Source organism: Agelaius tricolor, unplaced genomic scaffold (genome assembly GCF_023055355.1).
Source record: "Agelaius tricolor isolate 1412-34295 unplaced genomic scaffold, bAgeTri1.0.p SCAF_5, whole genome shotgun sequence".
Lineage (NCBI taxonomy): Eukaryota > Metazoa > Chordata > Aves > Passeriformes > Icteridae > Agelaius > Agelaius tricolor.
The window spans coordinates 11,512,606-11,538,083 of NW_027269265.1; the positions used below are offsets into that span (position 1 = coordinate 11,512,606).

A 25,478-nucleotide genomic window follows, 5' to 3' on the forward strand; every position below is an offset into this window, starting at 1 on the left:
CACTGACTGGCCACCTTCAGTCTTCACCCATCAGAAGGAATTTATGGCCTGCAAATTCCTTCCTGCTGAACTAGATGGAGACCTGTCCCAGAAGTACAGAGCTTAAATGTAATTTGGTGTCTCTGCTCAGAACTTTGCCACTCCATTGCTGAAGGGTTCCCAGCTTGCAGCATGCACTTCATTTTCCCACCAGCTTCCTCAGAAAGGGATATTACTTGTCCAAAATGCTGAACACTGCCCTCTGCTATGCAAATGTGGCTCATGCAACCCTGAGCTACTGCTGCAGCTGCCACTCATCCAGGTGCCTGTCACACTGACTTTGGGACATGCAACCCAATGTGCCTGTGGCTCCTGAGTGCTCTGTTTCTGCCTGTGGCCAGTGCCAGGTCTCTGGCTGCAGATTCCCAAAGACCCTGAGGACCTGCAATTCCCCCAGGCGCAGTTTGTGCTCCAAAAGTGACTTTGCATGTCTGTACCTTCCATCTATCATCTGTGAAATGGAAAAATGAATGCTGAGCCTCCTCATGGGAGGCTAGGCAGCTTGCTTAATTTTTATGTAACTTATTACAAAAACCCTAAATAAAAGGCAAAATTAAAATCCCATTTTATTTTTTTCTTTATCTGGTTCTGAATAGGCTGGTTTAGAGCAATCTAATCAGATGGCTGGTTGGTAGTGCCTTGGTAGGTCATCTTTGTTTGGGGTCAGCAGCAAGGTAATTCAGCATTTTAACATCTGAGGGGAAACGTATGCTCCAGCCCTCATAAAGCCACGTTCATCCACTAGCATGATTAATAACTTCTTTGGCATTCCACGGTGCTCAGTCCAGGGAAAATTACTGAGTAGATATTTACTATATTGTCAAACTTATTTTGAACTATTCATGTGGGCCTCTCACCACCTCTCTGTGCAGTTATGCAATCTTGAAAACCACAAATTAAAGCCTCTAAAGAGACGCAATAACAAATTGTGGTAGCTCTGAAGAAACCCCCAGGAAAAAAAATTGATCTCTCAAAGTGACCTCTTCAAACTATGCTGACAGACAAAAGCCTGAGTAAACAGATGGCTTTGCAACCCTGAATATCAACAAACTTTGCTCTGCTAGATCAGTGAGAGATATTCTGAGGTAAAAATGCTATCTAGTCTTATATGCTCTATTTGCAGCTGGATAGGGACTTTGGAAATGACTATTTCTCCATTCCCTGTAAACAGCTTTGCTTTGTTTTTATAGCTAGAAGGAAATCTTTGAATTGGGGTTTCCTATTCAGCTGTGGATAGAGCAGAGAACTGAAGCATTTTGCTTCACTAGCCCAGTGCTACACTTTGCTGCCACAGGAAAATTCAAGCATGTCCCGAGGCCACTGTTTTCAGGTGGAACAAAGGGGGCTCTGCATGGCCCTACAAGCCACGCTCTGATGGGCTCAGCTGAGGTGCAGTGCTCATGTATTAACTCCGTGGGAAAGGGTGGAATTCCTTCTGCAGCCCCTTGGTTCTCAGAAGGTTTGAAGTGATGTCTTGCTGCTGTTCTCACGTCTGTGTTAAGCTGGATGGTTTTCAAAATCCTGTGTTTTAACTCCGTTAAACCCCCTCTCTACTTCCCCAAGGCTGTACCTCCCAGTTGGAACTTGGATTATTTTTAGGTGTGTGAAGGTAGTCAGTCTTTCTAGGAATCCATATCACTGATATTAATAGTGTGGGAACTTATGTCTTCCTGTATACTGAGGATTTCATAGAATATATCCTAAAATATGGGTTTTACAGTGGCACATCTGGTTATGGGTGGTTTCTACTCTTCTGCATGTGGTCTGTGGTTCAGCAGTCACTAACTTAAAAATACATAAGTTTGTGTGTGTGTGTCCTCGCACAAGTGCACATACATGGTTCACATTATTTCCTTTTTTCTGGGAACTTTATGGCTGTAGTTTTTCTTCATTTGATAAATGTAATTTATAACTCTTTTAAAGCTCTTTTCATAAACAGGAGCTACAAAATAAATTCAGCAACTTATAAAAGCAAAACCTCAAAAAGCTGAAATTAAAACCATCAGGTCTGCTTTGATGTAGAGGATGTGTTGAAATGGTATATTTACATGTTTATTTTCTATTTTATAATTTCCTGCACAAAGGCACGCAATACTTTCTGACAGGAACTGAAATGTATTTTGGAAGAGTTCCACTTCTCATGTCATCTAAGCTCCATGTCATTAATGTGGTAGAACTCTATGTGAAGGAAATGAAAAAGACTTTCCTGAAATAAGAGCTGGGCAAGTTCTACTCCTCTAAGTGGCTACCAGGTGACTGAAGAGAGATGAAGTGGTAAATTACTCACCTGTTTGGTATCTGTAAGAAGTGGGTAAATGTTATATTGCTGAAATTGGTGGTGGATAATCTCCATTTGCAGTTGTTTGCTTGGAGCAACACCTCTGGAAAAGTTACCATATGCTGGAGACTGTGCATGGGTCTGGCTGTCTCTGGAGCTCCTTCTCGCTTAATCTTTCACCACTTTTAGATGACACCTGTTCTTATTTTCCTCCCTTCTGTCTTTTTTTTTTTAATAAAATATATATGACTCAGAAAAAAACTTAGAAATCCAAGCACCTAGGCAATGCCTGAAGTAGGTTTGAGTATGGAAAGAAAAAAAGTGCTGTGCTGCAGATTTGTCTATAAAATCACTAGTGGAGCCATGGCCTTTGAATCTCCTACCCACCCTGTCACTCTTACCTTCAAATACATGACAAGCATGTCATATATGACAAAGAGGTTCCCTGCACTGAACCTTTCAAATTTTTTTCCCCTCACTTTTTGCTGACTCTGTGTTGAACTGGGAAAGAGTTGTTTAATTTGGGAGATCTGTAAGTGCAATGTTCACCCTGAGTAAGTGGAAACACACATTTTCTTGAGCCTGTGAGCCATCTACCAATGCTTTGCCGCCTGAGCAAGTGTACAGTTCCCCTGATGTGTTAGTGGATTTCTGCACCTGCCTCTCCATGGCTGCTCCCTAGTGCCCCTGTTGTGCCAGCAACCTGTCAGGCTGGGGTAGAAACTAGATAACTAAAAGGTTCTGGATTAGAGAATTCTGGTTTTAAACCCAGATGGTTTTGGTGAGTGGGTTTACTTTAGAACCCCTAAAAGAGTGTCTAATGGCATAACTTTCAGTGCAACTTGAATGACAAAAGGTGCAACTTTCTATCCCATTAATTCTCCCTCACTTCTGCTTGCACTGCGTCTTGTGTGATCCTGAAATTATCTGCAGCGATCTGCTTTGGGGACTAAGGAGGCAGAAGAGCTTGGCTTTAGAAAAAAAGTTATTTCCTGACAGGTTAGTTCCCTAAAATTGCTAATTATGAAAGGAAATGATCATCTGTGGTGCCAGGGAAGCACAAGAGAAATGGCCACAGCTTGTGGCCAAGGCAGGGCTAACAGGACCATCCCATCAGACTGACTTAGCAATATTATCCATCCACCCCTTGGTGGAATTGCATAGTGAGAATGTGTAAGACATTTCTTTCACGTTTCACTGCAGATGTGGATAGTCTTACCCTTTTGTGTAGTGGAAGAGCATAGGAGATGTACAGGAGGTGACAGTGGCTGTCACAGGGTCCTGCTGGGCCATGTAGCTGGATAGGGTGCAGAGATGGCTTCTGGGGGGAGCCAGCAATATCAACTTCAAGAGCAGCTGCTAACTGCTAACACCTCCATCAGCAGGAAATCAGATTATCCAGAACCCCCTGTGCCAAGCACATCCCTGCTACCCGTCAAGCAAACAGCTCAAAAGCTTCTGTGGCTCAAGACCTCAGGCTGGACCCCCTGGTAGTACAGTACAATTACAACCATCTGAATGGTTTGCTCTGCAGCAAAGACAACAGTCTAGTCCAGAAGTGGAGCCCTGTGGAGTTATACTTAAGCAGTGACTTTATACACAGTGAATACAGATGAAGTCCTTGTCAGAAAACAGAAAATACTTCTATCATTGTCTTTGTTTCAGGTGTGCTGTAGATGAGGATAAGGAGATGAAATTTGCTTGAATCTAAATCTCCTCTAAGAAGATTGTAACAAAATTCACCATGTGCAGTGTTTTACAACAGGATATGTTTCAGTGCATGATGTAAAAATTCAATATGCTAACACTAGAGAGATGGGGACAGCAGGCTGATAACTCAGATTAGTTTTTTATCTTTCAAAAGGCAGCCTAGCAAGAGTGTTTTCTCAAAATGTTACTGGGATGGTTTGGAGTTGAAAGACTTGGTCTGTCAGGGTAAAGGGAGCGCTATTATGTCAGGGTAAAGGGAATACCATTCCTTTGAGATCCTTTGCCAAGGGGGGCTCTCACTGCTGTCCGTCAGTCTTTGTCACAGGCTGGTCCTCAGAGCCCCAGGGTTTGTGTGATGAAAGCTGTGAGTGATCAGCAGCAAAACTCCTGGTGCTTCCCTTGTGATTGTGACTTTGCCCAAGCCATGTAGTATGATAACAGAAAAAAGGGGCTCTGGAAACCCAGGGTCTAATATTCATCATCTCACTTTCCTTAGCAAGTTCAGTAGAATATAAAGAATTTCAATATAATATAGTTTAATAATTCTCAGGTTTTAAGGCAATTGCATGTGCCCTGCCTGAAATGATACACACGTTTGAATTTTCAATCTCTAACAGACTCAGAGGGGAAGGCAGGAAAAAATAGCATTTAAAAAAACATTTATTCAAGGAAAATCTTTACGGATCATGTATAGGATAATTTTCTTCAGGGTGACCCTCATTTTCTACAATATAATGGTTTTACCCAGCAGTGGTTTAATGGTTTTGAATAAGCTGTAGAGCAGAGGAACAAACATTTTAGCAAGAATGGAGGAGTTTACCAAGAAAGACAGGAGTATCAGCCTACTTTGAATATAGAATGGAGATGATTATTCTGCTGACCTTTTATCCCCACCATCACTAAAATGTATATTATGAACATAATGGGGTCTGGTTTTGTGTAAATGATTGCTGTGAGCATGACTGACTCGTTCGAAGCAAGGAGGCAGGAAGGCACCAGTGCTGTGCACTGAGGCTCTCATCAAACAACTTTCTTGCTTCAAGCCTTTTATTTGAACATAAATGTTTGTGAAGTTTTCCAGTGATTTTTTTCCTGGCATTCACCCCACGACTCTTATTATTTTTAGCCATGTAAAATGGCATTATGCAATTGCTGAATTTGTTTCTTTCAGACCATGATGATTTATAGGACTTAATTTCCAGGATACTCCCTTGAAGTTACCTTCTCTTTGTGACCTCAGGATTTCTCTTCCCAGACCTTTGGTATTTATTTTTACTATTTCTGTGGCTGAGGTTTGGCAATGTTGTTTTGGATTAATGACAAACATACATAAGGACTGGAAGGAATACATGTCTTAATCTCTAATTTAATGTGTGGATTGTTTATCAATAGTAGAAAGAAGTTTCTGGACAGGTTTAACACATCCTAATAATAGGCATCTGCAGCCAGATAGAAAGATTTTGATGTATCTGAACTACATGTAATTCTTCACTTGTTCCAAAATAGATGAAATTTGCTTATTTTATATTGTGATGCAGTATTTCTTTCTCAGACTTTGCCCAGAAAGAATTGGAAGTCAGTTAGTTTGGACAAGTATGCATTGTTTATATGGAATATTTTAATTGACATAAAATTGTGTAAACCTTCTAGCTCCTCTGCTCTTGGATGAAGAAAAGATCTTTGGCATGGCAATCCTGAATTTCTGTTCTATTTTTTACTTTTATTCAGGAAATTGCAAATAATTTAACGCACAAATGAAATTACTCAGCATTTTACTCAGTTGTTGAATTTTCCTCGTAAGCAGTATATTTTGCTTTCACCATATACCCACTAATTTTTTAACTTGCATCTTCTTATTTTTTGATTTCTCTTTATATTCTCATCTACCTTTATGGTTTATTTACTCACGCTTAATTCCTTCCCTACACAGCCTACTGTGAATAAAGTGTTCCTTTGAAAATGATTAACTTTGCACTTTGTTTACAGTGTAGTCTTGCAATGTTATATCTGATACTCATTAGCAGGAAAACAGAAATAAAAGGAGAAACATTAGTTATCACTGCCAATCATTTTGAATTCACTGGGATCAGGATCTGACCTGAAATGTTTAGGTTAGCTCAACAGCTCAAGTTGATTTGAAGGGTCTTAATGTTTATGCCTAACAGTGTGTCCTCCTATGACTTCTTATTTTTAACTGCTCAACAGTTCTCACTTTCTGTGAATTTTAAAGTTATTCTTAGACTAAGCAGTATAGTCTCTTCACAGGGAGAAACTGTGACAAGCTGATCTATGTGATACAGCTCATCATTTCTGAGGGCACATCACATCTACCTGAAGCTCCAGCAGGAAAAAAACCCCCAACCTAATACTAAATGGTTACTTTTAAACTTAGATATGAAACTTTGGGTTCCAATTCACTGTCTTTAATGTGTGAATTATTCTGCATGCCTGGAATGGTCTACCCTTCCATGTGGACCATTAATTTAATGGCCACACTACCACTCCCTTGCTACTCTGTCTTACTTGAAACCAAGAATGTATTTCTTAAAACAAGAAAATGCTGTCTTTTAAGGAAAGTATTAATAACTCCTTTTAAAAAATGGGAATCATATGCTTACATATGCAAATAAAATGGATCAAAGGGATCTAAGTCCACTTGTATAAAAGGGAAAGATCTCTGAAGTGCACATTTATTGCAAACAAACCCTGGATTTGTTAGGTAGTGAGGGAATAGTTTTTTAAGAACAATTATGTTGTATTTGGAAAACTTGACATTTTCTCTCTTAACTAATTTTAATTGGCATTGTGATCCCACTGAGCCAAAAAAACCCACACAAACAAGGAAGACAGCAGCAAAATATAAATATAAACTAGGAGTAAAGTGTCTTAGCTGATGAAATCATAGACAAAAGCCTCTGAAGCCTTTTTACAAGTACCTTCTTCAAAGTGGGGTGATCTTTGAGCAGTTGTGGCCCATGTCTATTCCTTGGCCTCTTCTACAGTTGTTGACATTGCACTGCCAATGAAGCAGCTGTCACTTTTTACCAGCACAGTGCCTGCCAGCAGCTGGCTCAGAAGTGCTGCTTTTAATTAAATTTCTGATTTCAATTGGATCTTGGTTTGCAGTTCACAGCTAACAAGATTTTCAGGATGGGGTCTTATGGGGCATCTGCGGGTGTTTCAGACACCTCTGTGGCACAGAGATGTGTTCAGAAAAATCAAGCATCACCTTAAAATTTGTTACAGTTTTTCTCCATTACTTGTGAGAGCTCTTCCAGGATCTTGCTGCTATAATGGATAGAATTATTCATATTTTCAGCTTAACTCTATCTATGGCATATTTACACTGCTTATTGGTGTGCCAACATTGTCTCTTTGCTGAGGCAGTTTTCCTGCCTCCCATATCTCTGTGAATTAAAGAATCGTAGAATCATTAGATTGGAAAAGATCTTTAAAATTCCTGAGAGTCCTACCCCCTGGGGCACCACTCCCCTGGGACTGTCAAGCCAAACTCTTGTGGGGTGTGCTGGCACTGATGGGGACAGGCAGACCCAGGCTCTCTGCTAATGATCTCAGTGGGCTGGGATATGAATTGAGCCTCTCCTGCTGCCTGTAGGGCTATGGCAGCGGAATGCTAAGCCTGGGCTTGTGAGTTCTGTTGGAGACTTCATTAGCAATGATTTAATTCAGGCCATGTAGATTTTGGGACAGTATGAGGCCAACTGAGGCTCACATTGGTCTGCACCTGTTTGTTCAGATGTGAGCACAGTCTATTCTCATGAGATGGATTTTCCATTTCCCTGATCCTTCTAGAAGCAATTTTCTGCACCTGTTTCATGACAAGTCTATTTTGCTGCATCAATATAGGAAGGAATTAATTGGAGAACAAAAGATGGCTCTACCCTCTCCTCCTTTTCCTTGCATGTGCATGCTTGGCAGACCATATGGTCACTGGTTCAGCACAATCATTCTCATCAGTCAGGTTGGCATCTGGAAGTCACAGACAAACACAGATGCAGCTTGACAGCTGAACACCTGGGCAAGGAGTGCGGCGTGTTGGGGACATGCTGGGTGTACCCTACATGTGCTGTGTTATTTGAGCACTGCTTTGCATATGGCTTGGATCTACTGGAAACTCAAAGGACAAATTAAAAGTTTGGGTACATTTTGTTCTGAAGCCTCTCTTGTTGTATCAGTCAGCACACCACAGAGTCAACCCATCCTGGTGAGCCTGGTGTGACCAAAGAGGCCTGGGCGGATTGTGCGCTCGCTGGCCATCTGGGTTCACGTTTCCACAGGCTGGATTTCCTGCTCATGGCATGGGATTTCCCAGGCACAAACATGGGAGCCCAGGCACATGCTCGGGGGCCGTGTGACAGGGCTGTGGCTGTGGAACTTCCCCATATGGAGCACAGCTGTGTCTGTCCTTGAAAGGAGTGACCTAAATTCTACGCAGTATTCCAGTGACATATGACCAGCACATCCCTCACTGCTGGATGCCCCATGTGTTTTTGAATTGTACTTGTTTACCATTGCTGCCTCTCTTTAGGGGCTTATACTAACCCTGACTTTGATTGAACCATCTAGAGTTTTCTCCTCCACGTGCAGCTGGCAAGTGCCCAGTTTATTGTGATATTTTTTGCTGCCAGCTTCATGAATTTGAGCTAGGCAGCTCTGGATTTCATCCTGTTCATACTGCTTCAGTTCTTGAAGTTGTTTAGTTCTTCCAGTGACATACTCCAGTCCTGTTCTGTACACTTACAGATTTCCTAAGGTTGTTCCCAATCTTTGTGCCCCAGTGTTCTATGTCATATATTTGGTCTGCTGACCATATTCTTGTATTTTAATTTGATCATGATAATAAGCAGACAGCAGATAACCTTAGCTGATGTAACTGTCACAGCTTTTGCTATCAAAATAGTGCTGGTAGTGTTCCCAGCTAAGGTTCTGCCAGAATGTAATTAGAAATGTACCTTTAAAATGTGATCTTTCTTTAACTACTGTAAACATCTTTTAAAAGAATTCCAAAAGCTTTGCTTAAAAATAAAACTGTGCTTATGAAACACTTACTCTTATACCAAATTAACACTCAGGATGTAACATAATATTAAAGGAACTACAATATTAAAGGTTTAGATTTCCATTATGAGAAATATTTGCCCTTGTTTAACTCAGCCTCAACTTTTTCCTATATACAGAATCATTTAGGTTGGAAAAGAACTGCAAGATCATGGAGTCCAACCTTTGACTGACTACCACCTTGTCAAATAAACCATAACAGTAAGTGCCATGTCCAGTTGTTTCTTGAACATCTCCACGGATGACGACTCCACCACTTCTCTGGGAAGTCCATTTCAATGTTTGACAACCCTTTTATTCAATGCTTGACAACCCCTTCAGAGAAGAAATTCTTCCTGATGTCCAACCTGAACATCCCCTAGTGCAGCTTGAGGCCATTTTCTCTTCTTGTCACTGGTTGCTATGAGAAGAGGCTGATTCCCAGCTGGCTCCTTTCAAGTAGTTGTAGAGAGCAATAAGGTTTCCCCTGAGCCTCTCTTTCTCCAGGCTACACAACCCAGCTCCCTCAGCTGCTCCTCATATGACTTACAATGACCCCAGCTATTGTGACAAAGCACACACCTCTTTTTGAGTCAGACGCCAAAGAGATATTGCAACAATCAGTCCTGCCATCAGTCCCTTCCAACAGTGGTGTTGAAGTTGGCCTTTAAAGCAGTTTTGTTCTGTTAACCTAAGAGCTGGGCATTATGTTGCTATTTTCTCTATGCCACAAGGGCTGTCTGGTTCCTATCTCCTTTCTCCAGCTTTCTGACTGTGAAGAAAACTGCAGCAATATAAACTGAATGCAGTGGTAAATCTGAAAGCAGTCTAGGTAACGACTCCAAGAGACAAGCTGGGCCACATCTCACATATGTTCAGCACTGATGATTGAAGTGTTGACATTGTCATGGTGACAATTAAGAAGCAAGAAGGGCAGGATCCTAGATCTGGCTGATTTAATGGGAGTATTTTGGTTCTAATATCTGTCTATTACTAAGAACCACCCAAATTTAGTCCTAGCAGGCTCCATGAATATGAACCCTTTTTAGGGGGAACAAAGCTGGAAAATTGTGTGTACTGGGGAAACAGGAGGGGGTCCTGTGCTGAGCAGCCCTGTTTTTTGAGAGAATCAGCTCATCTGGGTAATCAGGACAGGAGCTGCTTAGTTAGTGGGTGCCACCATCACTTTGGCCAGTTGGTCTGACAGAAGATGATGAAATTTAAACATGTGGCAATAGGAGGCAGTGATGCTGCCTCCAGCATTTAATGGATCACTTTTAAAGGGGTTTGGTACTGGTGCTCATTTCTAGGTTCTAATCAATCATAGAAGGATTTTATAAAACATTTATTCTCCATTCTGTGTGTAAAAATGATTTACTTTATTTAGTGTTTGATGCATTTTTTTTTCCATTAGGACATCAAGCCATAATCTGTGAAACACCTGCATGGAAGTTTCCCAAAATGGCCTGATATGGTGAATATGGTTATAGACTATAGGTGAAGAGGTGCTTATTTTCACAGCTGTGGGAATTGTAGAAACAGAAAATATTTTTTCTAGAAAGTTCTGGCATCAACCTTTTTCTCTTATAGAGAGGTTTTTAGTATAGAATTAAAGTTGCATAAGTATATTTCCTAGCACTAAACATTCTAAAAATAATACAGGATGATAAATAAGGTGACATTTAGATTCAGTACAGTGCTCACTGCCATCAAACTCTGTAACCACAGCCCTCTTGTATAGATATTCAATTTAACAATACATCACCTTAGATTCACAGCTCTGAATAGCTGAAAAGTCCTCATGCAATGCTTGCCCCTGACCCCCAATAACTTGCCATTTGTTTGAATGGCATTCAATGAGTAAGCACTTGAAGCAGGGTACTTCTGCACATGTAAGTAATGTTTGTATGAGATTTAATTTAGCACTGTAATGTCTCAGGCTTTACTTTCTGGGAAAGGTGATGTGAGGAAATTGTTTAATTAAGTAAGGACCACAAAATTAATTATTTACTGCATGCTAATTTGATGTATAATTTTTTAATTCTAGATGGATTTTTGTCATTCAGCTGCTAAACAATGTAATTTTGGAGTTCAGCCCAGGTCTTTGTATCCTGAGGTACATGAGGATGGCAGTACTAAAGAGGTTGTTAGCAGCTTTCTGACAGCTCAGATATCTTGTGTGTTGGGGATGAAGTCACTCCTTTCCACATAAGACAGCTGTTCAAATTCAGAATTCCTCTCCCCATACGCATTTGAAGTGTGGGGTGTAAATTTTCCCTTCCTTTTCTGCTGTAATTGAGCTATATAAAATCACTCCAGAATTTGGTGTATTTTTAACTGGATAGTTATAAATGCCCAAAATACAACTCTTCTGTTCAAATTATATCTTGTAGGTTTTTCTTTTGTTTGCTGAAGTTTTGGTTTGCCTTTTTTTTTTTTTTAATTTTTAAAAAATTTCTTCAGAAAGAAAAATGAAGTGCATTAAGTTTTTTCAGCTGGCCAGTTTGATCTTTCCCGGCTTGAACATAAAAATGTCAAAGGAACCTGTGAGTAATCTGAAACACAAGGTGTGACTAAGGCAAAATTTCAAGGCCATACTGAGGCATGACATATACTTTGAAAAAAAACAGTTGGAAGTCCTGGTCCAAGCTGGCATGCCTTAGTTATGGTGTTTTGAATGGTACATCAGAAACTGCAGGGATGAGTATAAAGCATTGTCCCTCTTTTCATCTCTGTTGCTATGCTTCATTAAAAGGTTATCAACCTCAGTTCTAACTTAGCATCATCTCAGTCTCCATCTCTGAGTACTGCATTTCTTGCTGTTACACTTTCTCCCCAGCATGTAGTGTTATCTCTCTAAAGTGGCTCCTCTCCAAGCTGTCCCACAATAAGCATGGGTAGATGTACATCTACTTGTGGACCACTGGAGACCAGTCTTCCCCCAAATGTAGCTGCTGACCTACTCAAAGACTGTGCTAATAATAGCCACAGATCCATAGTTGCTGAGTGTCTCATGTGCTTGTCCAAGAGGAATTCATGGACCTACCAATGCACTTCACTCAATAACCACAAGTTCATAACAATTTTTGAATATTACTAATATAGTACAATACAAATGAATGTGTTAACAGTGCTGTTGTTGTTTGGAAGCAGCAGTATTGCTTATGAGAGAGCAGTTTCTATTTTCCTACCACAATTATTGAACATTACTATTCATTTCAATTGAAATAGAAATGAAAAGTCACTCAGGCTTTGGAATATGGACATTTAATATGTCTCATATACATCTATTTTTTGTTTTAGCTTATTCGCCGTGTATGTTTTCTTCTCTCTCTCTGTATCCATTAATATAGTTCAAAAATGATTGGGTCTTTTTGAAATATAACTTCAAAAGAGAAATGTGATTTTCCCAGCATGCTGAAATCTTGGGTGGTATACAGCATTGTCACTAGCCATATAATTTAAAATTAACACCATTGACAAATGCTGCTTTAAAGCTTCTATTAAAAAATCATAATATGTGAGTGTGGTAGGGCTTTTTTGCTGATCTAGATTTACATTTGTGTAATTTGCAGTTAATAACTGGAGAGATCCTGTTATAGCTTGATTATTCTTCTTCAGTATATCCCTTGTTTTGCATCCCAGTATTCACTCAAAGAGCTTAATTAAATGAATCAGAGAGTATAAGCTCACATTTGCTGCAACAATCACAATTCCCCATAGATAATTTTCTTTGGCTGGTCTTTCTGGGATTTCCAGGAAGGTTCCCAGAAACTGTTTCACAGAATAGAGGGATTTCTCTTTTTAAAACCCTTTTTTGGTGTTACACAAATCTGAGCCCAGAAGAGTTTAATTTTTGAGAAATAACCATGAATCCAACATGCATGTGTGACTCTATAGCAACAAAATCTTCAGAATAAATTACATTTAAGTTGAATCTTATTTGATTTTTTGTGGTTGGCTTTGGAAACATTTGGTAGTTATTTTCCATTGAAATTCATATCCTCTTGGGGCAGCAATGTGTTTAAGTTCTTCTCCTGTTATTTCTGCTCTGTAATCTTAATTTTAAAACTTGTTTTCAGTTTTTTTTTTCTGTTTGCTGTGTTGTGTGTACTTATCTTTCACATGGCAATAAATTATTCTGCATTTAGTACTGGTGGTCTTGGTCTTAGTGTGCATGTATTTGTGTTGAAGGGCTACAATATATAGCCCAGTAAATAGCATTGTTCTTTATTTTGAGAAAGAGAGAAGGAAGGGTTCTAATTTATATCCATATTGCTGAAATAAAAATGTGGCCTCTCCATTCAAGAATGTGGCTTTAGTTTTTCAAATTTACTTGTAAGGCTTAGATGACCCATTTATAGCTGGCTAAACTGGGATATTTTTAAGAAATAAATTTTTAGAGAAGGATGTTCAACACTATGGAAATTTTGACAGGACAAGCTGGCCCCAAAGAACCAGTAACACTGTCAGCTGCTGTCTGTGAGTGCAGTGCACCTCCCTTGGTTTCTGTTGCTTTTGTTGGGTCAAGATGCTTGATTGCTTGTTTCTTATTAGACATTAAATAATACTGCACCATGCCTCAGTGTCCTGACATTCTGATGGCAGGCATTTAAGTTAAGGCACCATGTTATGAGTCAAAAGGGAGAAGCTGTTTTCAGATTTTGGGATTTTACTTTTGCTTATTAACAATTAATTGAAGACATTTCTATGAGATCAGGTGAAAGCTTCCTCTGAGCACGTAGCAGACTGACAAGGTACAAGTCAGCTTGAATCCAGAAGCTGTGTCACTGTGTCAGTGCTCCACTGCTTTGCAGGAGATAGTAGCTCAGGCAAAGTCACCTGCTCACAGTGCTGCACAATGTTTCTGCTAATGCTGGGTTGCTTCTTGCCAGCCTAAAGGGGTGAGTGTCTCTGACTTCTCACACATTCACAGACATGCATCCATTTCTGTGAGTATCAAAGGCCTGTTCTGAGGGTCCCCATAGCAGTGGAAGCAGTCCAGTCATCTCTAAGGAGGTTTGTATCATATCCCAAGAACTCTAACCAGAATTTATTGAGACTAAGTGTCATATCTAGGAGCTCCAGTTGAAATATGGTTTCAAATGGTAAATACAAAGTAAGACAGTAAGATTCTGTTTCCAAAACTTGAGCCTGAACTGGGAGGAAACTTAGATGGAAATGATCATCAGTCCAATCTCTTGCCAAAGCAAGATTATATCCTGCAGGCTGTTTCCTAGCATTTGCCAATCTGGCTATAAAAGCACCAAACAAATAGGCTCCATTACTGGGAAGAGTCTGGGAGACTGTTCCATTGTTTAAGAAATATCATGCCAGTTCATTGTTTTCTGAAATTAAGTATTTGTTTTTTTTCTTATCTTACTTACATCTTATCCTTGGTTATGTTCTAAGATACCAAATCAAAATCTGACATTATTAAAGGCAATATAGTTCTTGGCTCTTACAGTCTACCTTTGTGTCCTCAAACCCAGGATGCTGATCACCCCATAGCAAAGGGCTGCACAGCTGCATGACCATAATTATTCTATATTACAAGGGCCAGAGCAAGCAATGGCTGTAAAATGTCTTTTGCTGCCTTTTTGTATTTGGCCTCCTCTTTCCTAATTAACAGCTTTCTCCATCCCATCACAGCTATTGCTGTTCTTCTGTGACTGTTTGCCAGCAGCTGTATCTACTTTAGTAAGTAGTGTGGTCTTGTAAGAGTGTGGGGTGGAAACAAAACTATATAGAATAAAATAGTTGGTGCTAATGGTTTAACATTCACAGTCATGCATGCTTTAAGGTTTTGCAGTTGTTCTGGGCTGGTCCCTCAAACTGCATGTATGTACTGTTTGGAGATTATTATATGGACTTCTGGAATGCATTTTCTGGTTTAGTTTTGCCTGTAAGTCTGTGAGTATGAGTTTGTTTTGTTATGTGAATCTAAGTGTAATATGTACAGATGAACTAAAATACTGGTGGCAGATACAATCCAGATATTTTTGAGTGTGTGCTGTTCAGAGCTGAATGCAACATTATATACCAACAAGAGATATTTGACTCAGACATCAGGAAAATGTTTGTAATGATAAGGGCAATAAAGCACTATGGAAGTTGAATAAAATCCATGCTGAAATGTTTCTAGGAACAGAATAAATAAAAAATAATTTGCTAAGAAGAAAGATACAGTTGTTCCTACATAGAAAAACAGAAATGGATTTTGGTCAGTTTATGGCATCCCTTCAGGCCAAATTTACCCTGGAGAAAAGGAGGCTTGTGGGGGGGTCTTTATTGTTCTCTACAACTACCCAAAAGAAGGTTGTAGCGAGATGGGAGCCAGGCTCTTCTCCCAAGTAACAGGCAGTAGGACAAAAGGAAAGGGACTCAATTTGTGCCAGGCAAAGTTTAGACTGGGTATTTGGAAATTTTTTTCATGGAGATGGTTGCCAAGCCTAGGAAGAGACTGTCCAGGGAAGTGGTGAAATCACCTTCCCTAGGAGCGTTTAAAAGGCTTGTAGATTTGGCACTTGGGGACACGGTTTAGTGGTAGACCCAGTGAGTTTTAAGGCCTTTTCCAACATAAACAGTTCTATGATTGTATAATGGGCATTGCTTTTCCTTATGCATATCAGTTTAATTTTTTCCATTTTTAAAATTTTTTGTCCATTTTTCCTGCCATAATTTTTTTTTCCTTGTCTATAACTTATAACTTGCGCTAGTTTAGCTACATCATGGAGTCTCACTGCAGGCAATTTACTCTCCCAGACACCAAAGGTTTTAAACAAAGTTGACTCAAAAATCTTGTCTAACAAATAATATACATCAGAAGTGATAATCTACTGTGAGCTAGATTTCAAAACACATATCATGTTTTCTTTAGGTCAGTTTAAATTCAGGTTCAGATGAGAAATAATCACAAATGTTTCACTAAACTGATGGCATATAATTGTTTCCCAATGTTAATTTGTAATTAGGTCAAGCAGAAAACTTCACATTAATAAAACTGCCACCATTCTCTTCTTCTTTATTGTACAGTTTTGGGAATTATGGTCAATATAGTGTGTGTCAATACGCTCACTGTTGAGAAAGAAGTGTCTTGAAAGAGGACTGCACCCCACAAAATACACATGTTAGAGCCAAACCCCAAACAAATCCTACTCCCAAGCCTCAGATCACTCAAAAAGAGACTCAATGAATTTTGGCCTCTGTACGATTGAATTTTAATAGATATTAAGACCTTAGGTCACTAAGGTTCCTTTTAAATGCATCCCTTCTGTATAATAATTTTTTTGCTTTATGCATTTTCTGCTACACCTTGTGAAGATTCCAGTGTCCCAAGAGGATGGTATAAGTGTCCAGTTTTGACATAGAGAAGCAGTCTAGACTTGCCTCTTGGCTGCTGTTTAATTCAGTCTCTGGGAAAACGTAGACTTAAACCTACCCTACTAAAATATTTTAAAATCCAGGTTACTTATTTTCCAGTAATTTATCTTAAAGCTGATTCATGCTCTAAAGATAACAAAGATTTAGAGATCCAAGGCCACTTCATATGTGTTCTTTTGTACTGATGATATTTTATTTAGAAAAATACATACTTTTTCAGGTTTTTCCATTTTGCAAGGATAAGTAATATTCAGAAATATTTTTTGATGTCCAAAATTATGTGTCTATCCCTACTCATTTCTGATAATGAATTTTGTAATGTTAAGGAAGAACAATAAAGGGGGAATGTTTTGTTACAAACATCAGTTTTGGAATGAAAACATTTTCATCTATGAGGCTCCATTTGTTCTGCAGTTAGCAAATACTTCAATTGACACTGTTGTCAAACCAAGGACATAAAACTGAGAGTGTGATATGTTATCTGCTGCCAATTACGTAAGTTCGTGATGCATAAGTTATTGCAAAAAATGGGGTCATGACCCCTAAACCAAGTCCTTTTGAAGTTGTAGCTCTTCATAAAACCTCCCGCATATTTGTATATTTTAGTTGGTTAACTCTTAACTGATTTTATGCAAGTGCTTATGAGAAAGATTATATAACATTAAAAAAAAAAGCAGACTTATGTCTACAGAAATACCAATTTGTTGATATACTTATGGAGAGGTGAATCTGACTAAAACATGGATTTTCGTTCCTAATCAAAGACTAACCCAAGTTCTTATCAAAGAAATGCTTGAAAATAAATATTTTTGACCATCAAATGTAAATATTAAAGTTATTGCAATATATTATCTAGCAGCAAGTAAAAAGATTGGGACTCAACCTCTCCAGTCCTTGTCTTACCTTTTATATGATCTTTTATAGCAATGTTACACTAAATCACTGAATTCTCCCTATTGCTTTCAGTAATCTTTCTGCATGACTAAATATGACTAAAACTCATATTTATCACGTGAAAATAGTGTGTAAGTAAAGACTTAATCCTTCATTTGAAAAATGCCAGCAAAGCTGGGAAGAGTGTTACGTGAAGAAATCACTCAGAACTGGAACAGTGAGGTCCTTTTTCATGTCTGGGACAGAGTTTCCAGCACCTTTAAGACTCAAGGTATTGTGATGCACCTTCACTCTAGTGCAAGGAGGTTTTCAGAGGATCATTTAACTGAAGTTTTTTTTTTTCTTTTTTTTACTTCAGAAAGGAAGAAAGTATGACTTTTAAATATTAGTTCTTTTTAAAGTGTGGTGGAATTATGACCTTTCAGAGGATTGGACAAAGCCTCTCCTAGAACAACTAGAAATCCTTCTTCTTCCTCATTCAGGTCAAGGACTGAAAAACAGGTGATTCATACTCTACTAGATGACTTTACCAAGTGGTTTTCTTTGCTTTCCTTGCATTTTTGGGACACCTCAGCTACCTCTGTTGCTCTGCAACTTGCTCACTTCACACAAGCAGTTATCTGTTCACTGACCTGGGGACTGACCAATGCAATAGTTCAATGGGCAGCCTAAATTCAAGCCCTTGTTCAATTAATGGTTATTTCTACAAAGTGAAACAGGTCCAACAGGAGAGACAGAATACAAGAAGAGCTTGATATTTTGGTGGCCAGGAAGCTTGCCTGGAATACAGGATTCTGACATCTTGCCAAACAGAAACTTGAATTCTGGACTCCTGTGCCACCAGTCAGTGTCTTGATCATAGGATGATTATCTAGGAGGGGTGGAAGTTTTCTTGCTCTTTGATGTATTTCATCCTAGGCATGAGAATCTTCCCCAGGTAAGAACTTCATAAGAACTGGTAAAAACCTGCAAAAGGTTTGGTCTCAAGGGAATATAATTTCTCTGTGAAAGAATGCATCGCTGTAAACTCCAACAGGAACATGACTGGAGTTCTTACGACCATGTAGGTCCAGAGTGGTTTGTCCATTGTGATGATCCATCAAGGCCCTGAGTTTGAAGGGGAGGTCAACAAGCAGTGCTGGAGGGCATGAGTCTCAGGAAGCCTGCAGAATGCCAAAGCATATGTCTGCATAAGTGTCAGACTTGTAAATCAGCTGTTGGCACAAAAGTTTAACAATGGGGAAATGGTCACATATAAACATTCGTTTGGGGATTAGGCTTATGAGTCTGGCTGCTTTTAAACACTTTAGCTGACATTGATATAAAACCAGGAGGCTGACATGTGATCTGTTGCCAGTTGCCTTCAAATTACCATGTCTGATGAGAGAAAAAAGAGATGAAGTTAATGGAGAAATGGGACAGGTCATCTGGACTCTGATAATTAATGTTCCCTAGAAAATAAAAGTTTTGAAACTTTCCTGGAAATGAAGTTTTATGATCTGCTACAACAGCCCACAGGGGGAATGCTGCAACCTACACATATTGACAATTGTGGTATTACCAGACAATTAATTTTTATGAGTAATTTCCAGAGCAACCCTCAACCATGCAGTCACGCACACAGTGCAACAGTGTGCCATGGAATCGAGACTCGGCTAAAGGCCAAAGATTATACAGATTTATTAATATTTGCAAAAAAGTACCCAACAGCAGAGAGCAAATTGAGCAACAGAATGGGGAAGAAAGAATGGACTTGACAATAAAATGAGTTTTGTAAGGATATGATCCAGAGCATGGTGAACTCAACAGAAAAGATTTCCATTGGTTTTTTAAGGTCTTGGATAGATCTCAAGAGAAATGAGACACTCCATCTTATATCTTTCCCCCTACTTTCTCCATCTAAATGGAAAATACATTCTTGTTCACAACTGGCATACCCTTTAGTGACCAAGAATTACAAGCACACATTTGAGATGTAGAGCCAAGAATCCCTACCTAAGCAGTCCCAGAAGTGGCTCTCTAAGGGCTAAGCCACTGGCAAATTCTCTCTAACAGTACTTTCATATTTGTATTAGACTCAGTCTTACCCTGTACTTAACGTTGCAAACTCATTTTGCTTTCTCACTTAAAAGACAAAGAATAATGAAGTAACTGGATTTATAATTTCATTTCTCTTAAATCCTTCTCCATACACACCTTACTTGCAAAGGTAATGACCTGTTTAGTTGTCCTCTTATTATGTCCTCTAGTCTAAGTAGTAATAGCTGCTACTTGTAAACAGCTATTAAATACTTCAGTAGTTCTTAATCCATGCCAAGGAATACTTGCAATAAAAGAACAATGAAGAGAGATGACTGGAGATTAAATTGTAGAACTGGATTTGTTTGTATATCATTCAGAACAAAATAATAGTTCTTTCAAAGTCCCTTTTAAAGGCTGTTAGACAAAATGATATACTTTGCACTAAGTGAGGCTACATAGATCATGGATTATGGCCCCAAGTGATAGATCTCCCAGATAAGCTTGGTTATCTATTTTCAAAATTTTTCCTTCTGTAGGAACAAAAGATTGCTGCCTAATGTAAGGAGTATTTGAAAAACTCATCCTGCTGTGATAGCAACTCTTATTTCATCCTACACACTGAAGAACATAATTTATCTTAACACTAGGCATTGAGCAAAGCTAGCTGTGGGGAAGTAGTACTAATAGGGTTTCCTTTTACTGCTGAACTCAATTGAAATCTGCAGTCAAGCCAAGCCTGGTTTAAGTACTCTGCTGGTTATTTTCTTTAACATGGTGTGAAAGACCAAGGCTGCTTTATTGCAGTGGAAGGATAAGTTACCAGCAAGACATGCTGAGTTGAGGAGCTGGTGACAATACGCAGAAAGAGAAATTGGCATTACTTCCCATCACTTTGGAGATACAAGAATAAGCTTGCTTACAGAGAAAAGCAAAACATTTTCAGTGGAGAATGCTCAACAGAGAGTGCTACTGTTTGGTGGATTGCACCCTTCTCAGTGTCCAGCAGATCAGGAGTAAACACTTCCAGGTCCCTAAGAACAAGCCCCTCACCTCACCCAGGCTATACATGATTGTGAGTGCCTGCTTCTCATCTTCTCATCAATCTGGATTCCATCTGTATCAGAAAGCCCAAATTCCATGGTTTGTGGTTTTACCCACTCCCTTCACAAGCATTGTAGGTGCTGGCTTTCCTTCTGTGGAATCTTTCTGTGTTGTTTTGTCCAGGATCCTCTGAGGTGGCATCAGTGGAGAGAATTGTCCTTCACCTGGCCTCAACACACACACAAACCCCTTAACAACAGGCATTGGCATCTCCTTCTGCAAGGTGATTCTGACCTAGGGGGCACAGCACCAGCAGTGCCTAAAGCTTTGCAACAGAACAGAAAATATGCAGTACAATTGGATTAAAAGAACAGACATGAAAAAGACCTGCAGTTTTCTGCTGTTACAGCACTGGACATAGAACAGGATTTCCAGTTTAAACTCAGTCAAGTGATTAGGCACAAATAGTGTATTGGAATTATCAGCTTAACTTTTGTCCCAGACTTTCCTGAGGACACCAGGAATTCCTCTGTGTTTGATAAGCCACAATAGAGGCTCTTTCCTCAAGGACAGGTAAACACATAGCCATTAACAGTCAGGTTGTAAAGGATAACTGAGCTTACCCAAGGACTTGGTTTCTCAGGTTCATCTGCACAATCAGCCTGAGCACATATGTGAAGATGCCCCAGCAGTCATGCAGGTTGCCCTCTTTGCTTTGTCTTGCCCTCAGGATTTTTTTTTGCAAGCTCCCTGTCCAGAAAGAATGATGCTTGAAAACCTGTCTCTGTTCACTCTATCACTGTCACAGCAGATCTAGTTTTTTACCAGCATGCCCCAGTGCTATGGCTTGAGGAATGAGGGGGACACAGATTGTATTTGTAAAAATTATAATAAAAACCTGGTATGTTGCCACAAATAGTGTCACAATAGAAAATCCTGATTCAAAAATCAGGATTCAAAGGTCAATATGAGTTTGTTGGGCAGAAACAATTATTTAATCCATGTTGTGGAGCAACAAGCCTAATATCCTGATCTTGATTTTATCTGGAAAGTGATGATAATGGCAAAGATGATATATTCTACGTCTATGACAAAATTAGCAGATTTTTCTGTGGACCCCATCCAAGTACTATTGAAGGCTCCAGAAAACCCCCCCGCAAAACCACACAAAAACAAAGGGTGCTTTTCTGTGCTTGCATACCAAAGGAGATGTGTATCGGTTTTGCTTTTAAACACAAACCTTAGGATGCATACAGACTCATCCAGCACATGATTACACAGCTGATGTGTACATTTCTCCTTTTTCCACTCTCATCAAAAGGTTCATCAAAGCTGTGGAGATGTTTGATATTCCTGGTGAGATGAGGTCAGTGCCCCTCTCTTGGAGCTGATTCATATGAAGTGGAGGCTGAAAGGGGACAGAGGGCATGGGAGAGAATAGATACTATTTTTAGCACAGAGACATTTATCAGTAGTCCTGGCATCACTGGAAATCAGCAAAGAGAAGTCTCTGTTGGGGACATGATTCATGAAATAATATACAGAAGACATGTGGCGACCTGCAAATAACAGACTCCCCTACTGTCATGCCATTGACACCTGTTTGCATTTGGATTCTATCATACTTGTGTGCCAGTAGTTCAGACTTATTATTTTTTCCCTTGGTTTTAAGGGGTTAGCACAGATGGTGACTTCCCTTGTGTGTATTGCCCTTTACACTTGTTTCTAGTGACCACCTGACTGCCTTCATTGTGGTTCTGTTCTTTTCAGAGCGCTATTGATTATATGCAGCACTTTGTGGGAATCTGATATAAAGGGACAGCTTTGTAAGCCACCATGGGCTCTAGGTATCTATTTTTATCAACCTAAGCAATTGTTGCTTTGAAAAAGAGACCCCTACTTCCCAGGCTGTGTGTTGCTGACCCCGGTTAGTCCAGACTCCTTTGACCTCAGTGCAGCTTAAGCGATGTGACAGCCGAGTCAGCCCCTTTAATTCCAGTCTTTGTGAGGCTCATGTGATAATCATGCACTTGCTCTGTCAGAGGAGCCGGCAAAGAGCGATTCTGTCTGTACTTGCTCCCTGCAGCAGACCTCTTTCTTGCCTTCTCCCTTCCACCAGATTCCTTTGATTTTGTTGGTGCTATTCAGGAACAAAGAGGACTTTGTTGAATTGTCTTTGTGGTTTATTTTCCTGAGCCTTGGAAGATAGCAGACTTTTGCCACTGTTTTATCCAATCCTTTATCACATGCACAATACCCTGAATGCTTAACTGAGGCTAGTGTGTGTTAGCCTATCTCCCTTTTTTTTTTTTTTTTTAGGTTGGAAGCCAAGGCTGACTTCTGGATGCCAAGTTAGGAATAATGGCTGGAGTAAAAACTCAGGGAGGGGTCTGTCCATGCAGCTGCAATAAAGGATTCTGTCAGAGGAGCTGTAGTCATCAGTAGATTTCATCTTGCTTTTCATGTTCTCTGGTCTTACTAGGCCCCCCGTGTCTAAGTGGAAATCTATTTCTTTACAGGTGTAGAACACATCTTCATCAAATGGTCTTTGGGCACATGTTCAAAAAGAGATAAAAATGCATTGACTGGCCAGTACAGCTGTTAATATTTCGCAGCTTTTATCTGAGCCTGTGAAAGTGTTTTGACATGTTAAACTGCTGTGGTCTGCACAGATGCAGAAAGGCAGTTCAAAAGAGTGAGACGAAGGACTCTAGTATAGAGATTTTACCATAAAAGTCTTCTCCAAATCTCAGGACAAGTCAGTAATGTGGTGAGGACTAAAAAGAGCAGCTGACTCTAATCTTCTGCCCTAACCACTGTCCTGGCTGCTTTTCTCATGACCTGCCAATCTACCTATTCCCAACACATAGCTCTTCATGTGTTTTCTTTATTTAATGCATCAAAACATGTTTTTTAAAACCATGGGAAATGTAGCCATTACTCAAGGCTGTCCTTGAGTGATAACTTTGTCTGTTTTGTCTATTGCCAGAAGGACACAGTGTGGTTCCTTGAGACTCTGGACAAGGTAATAACTGAGAGTTGCTTCATCAAACCTCTTCCCACGAGAGAAGAGATCTATAATCTTTGTTTTTAGTGGAACAGACTAACATCTCTGGAAGGCTAGTAGGCACGAAAATACAGTACTTCTGGACTCTGTATAAAAAAGGTCAGGCAGTGTTTAATCCTGAGAGTGACCTCATGGACCTTGAGAGAATTTCATCAAGGATGTATTTAGTCTGTATTTTGCAACAATCTGAAGGAAATAAGCTTGCCATTTCAGAGATAAAGCTCACAAGCAGCACCATTCCAGTCACTCAAAGTTCTTTGTAAATGGGATTTCTGTGCTGTTTATTTCTAAAAAAGTCTCATGTTCCCTGAAACTTTCAGCCCTTACTTGAGCAAAAATTGCACAGAAACCAGTATGAATAGTGCCTAGAGCAAAGTGAAATAAAAGCTGGAGGATCTGGTGCTGTGTTATTTGGCTCATACTGCAAAACTTCAGCAAATTTGTCTCTAGCGAGCAAAGTGAGCAGTTTTGACAGCTTTTATTATATTGAATTACAGTGACAAATAGGGGCATTGGTTTGCAGAGCATTTGAAAGCGTGATAAACACAGTCCTAATGAGAAAGATGTTTTTTTTTATTTGACAGAACACCACTGTTTTTACTCATGCATACAAGTGCATTAAAAAAAAAAAAAAAGACCTGGTTATTTGAGGCAAAATTCCTGAAATATTACTCTCTAAATCTCTAAGCTTTCACTTATTACTTTTTATTCACAGAAGTATTTCATGATTATATTGTCCACAAAAATTGTAGCAGTGATAAAGAAAATAAAATTGTTAGTTCAAACATAGAGTACCACAGTGTTTTCTTACAAATTTAAGTATGAATTTAAAATCAAACATGCTTTTCAACACTAAAAATCTTATTGTCCAGAGGATAAATGGTGATTGCAGAGAGAGAATTGCTCTTATATCCCTCATGAAATTATAGTCTTTGGGTTGTTTAACTTCAGTTTTACCCACCATGGTGCTTTTTGAACTTTGAAACCTACGGTGAGCAACTTTTACTACAGAAGAAAATAATTTAACTTCCACGTGCACACAACAGTTGTAGCAAGCTCACTGGAGAGAAATCTGTTTGGAAAGCAGCTAGTGTTATGGGTGCTGCTAAAAATAGCAGTAATAACAAGATAATTTTGCTTATCCACCAGTAACACTTGCAAATGAAGGCATTTTGCCGCAGCTGTTGGGGATTCAATCACTTCTAACAAAGGTGTTTAGTCCAAGATGCTGGAATTTTACATGAGCGTGGATTTCACTGAAAACTGTTCAGTGCTGCTGTCTGTTATGTTTCTAAACTTGCATCCCTCTCCATCTTCTTTAAACACAGAGTGGCTGCTGCCTGTGCAGATCCATTCTGTTATGCTGGTCCCTGTATATATTCCAGCACCTCTTTTATTTTTGATGTGGTAGCCAAATGGAACCAGGAGGTTGTTGCTGTTCAGACAAGCGCTCACACACTTGAGCCCTCCCCGCAGGTGCACCTGTGCGTGCGCGCCCTTCACACACGCACAGCACATGCGCTCGTCTTGCCGGTTTTCTAATTTTCTGAGGAACTTTCAGGAGACTTAGCTGAGCTGTGTCTGTGCTGGCTGAGTTATTTCCTTACTTCTTCCTTCCTTTTCACGTGCCCGTTCCCCTCTGTCCTGCCCGCATGCCCGCCTCAAGCTCCGCAGCCTGCTGAGCGCAGCCCGGGCAGGGACGCGGCTCCGGCGCCTCCCGGCAGCGCTGCCCCTTCTCCGCCCGTTCTTCAGCCCAGGAGCTCGCTCTGGGTGCGCTGCGGCGCTGGGCTGCGGTACCAGCCGGGAGCAAGCCGCCAAGAAAGCCGCAGGAGCGCAATGCATATGGAAATGAAGCAAGGTGTGACAGACCTGCCGCTAGGGCAGCCTCAGCTCACCCAGCTTCTCCTGATAGAGGTGCAGGTGAAGGAATTTTTCATGTGTTGTCACATCCTCAAAGCTTGTTTTTCAGAGCACAGAAATGCCTTT

The 25,478-nt window shown here is 39.9% G+C and overlaps 1 protein-coding gene across 5 annotated transcripts in view; it reads right to left on the bottom strand.

The window, feature by feature from the left end:
* The window catches only part of DIO3 (iodothyronine deiodinase 3), a 114,778-nt gene that overhangs the window by 45,157 nt on the left and 44,143 nt on the right, over positions 1-25,478 (bottom strand). The gene's annotated exons all lie outside the window — the stretch shown is intronic.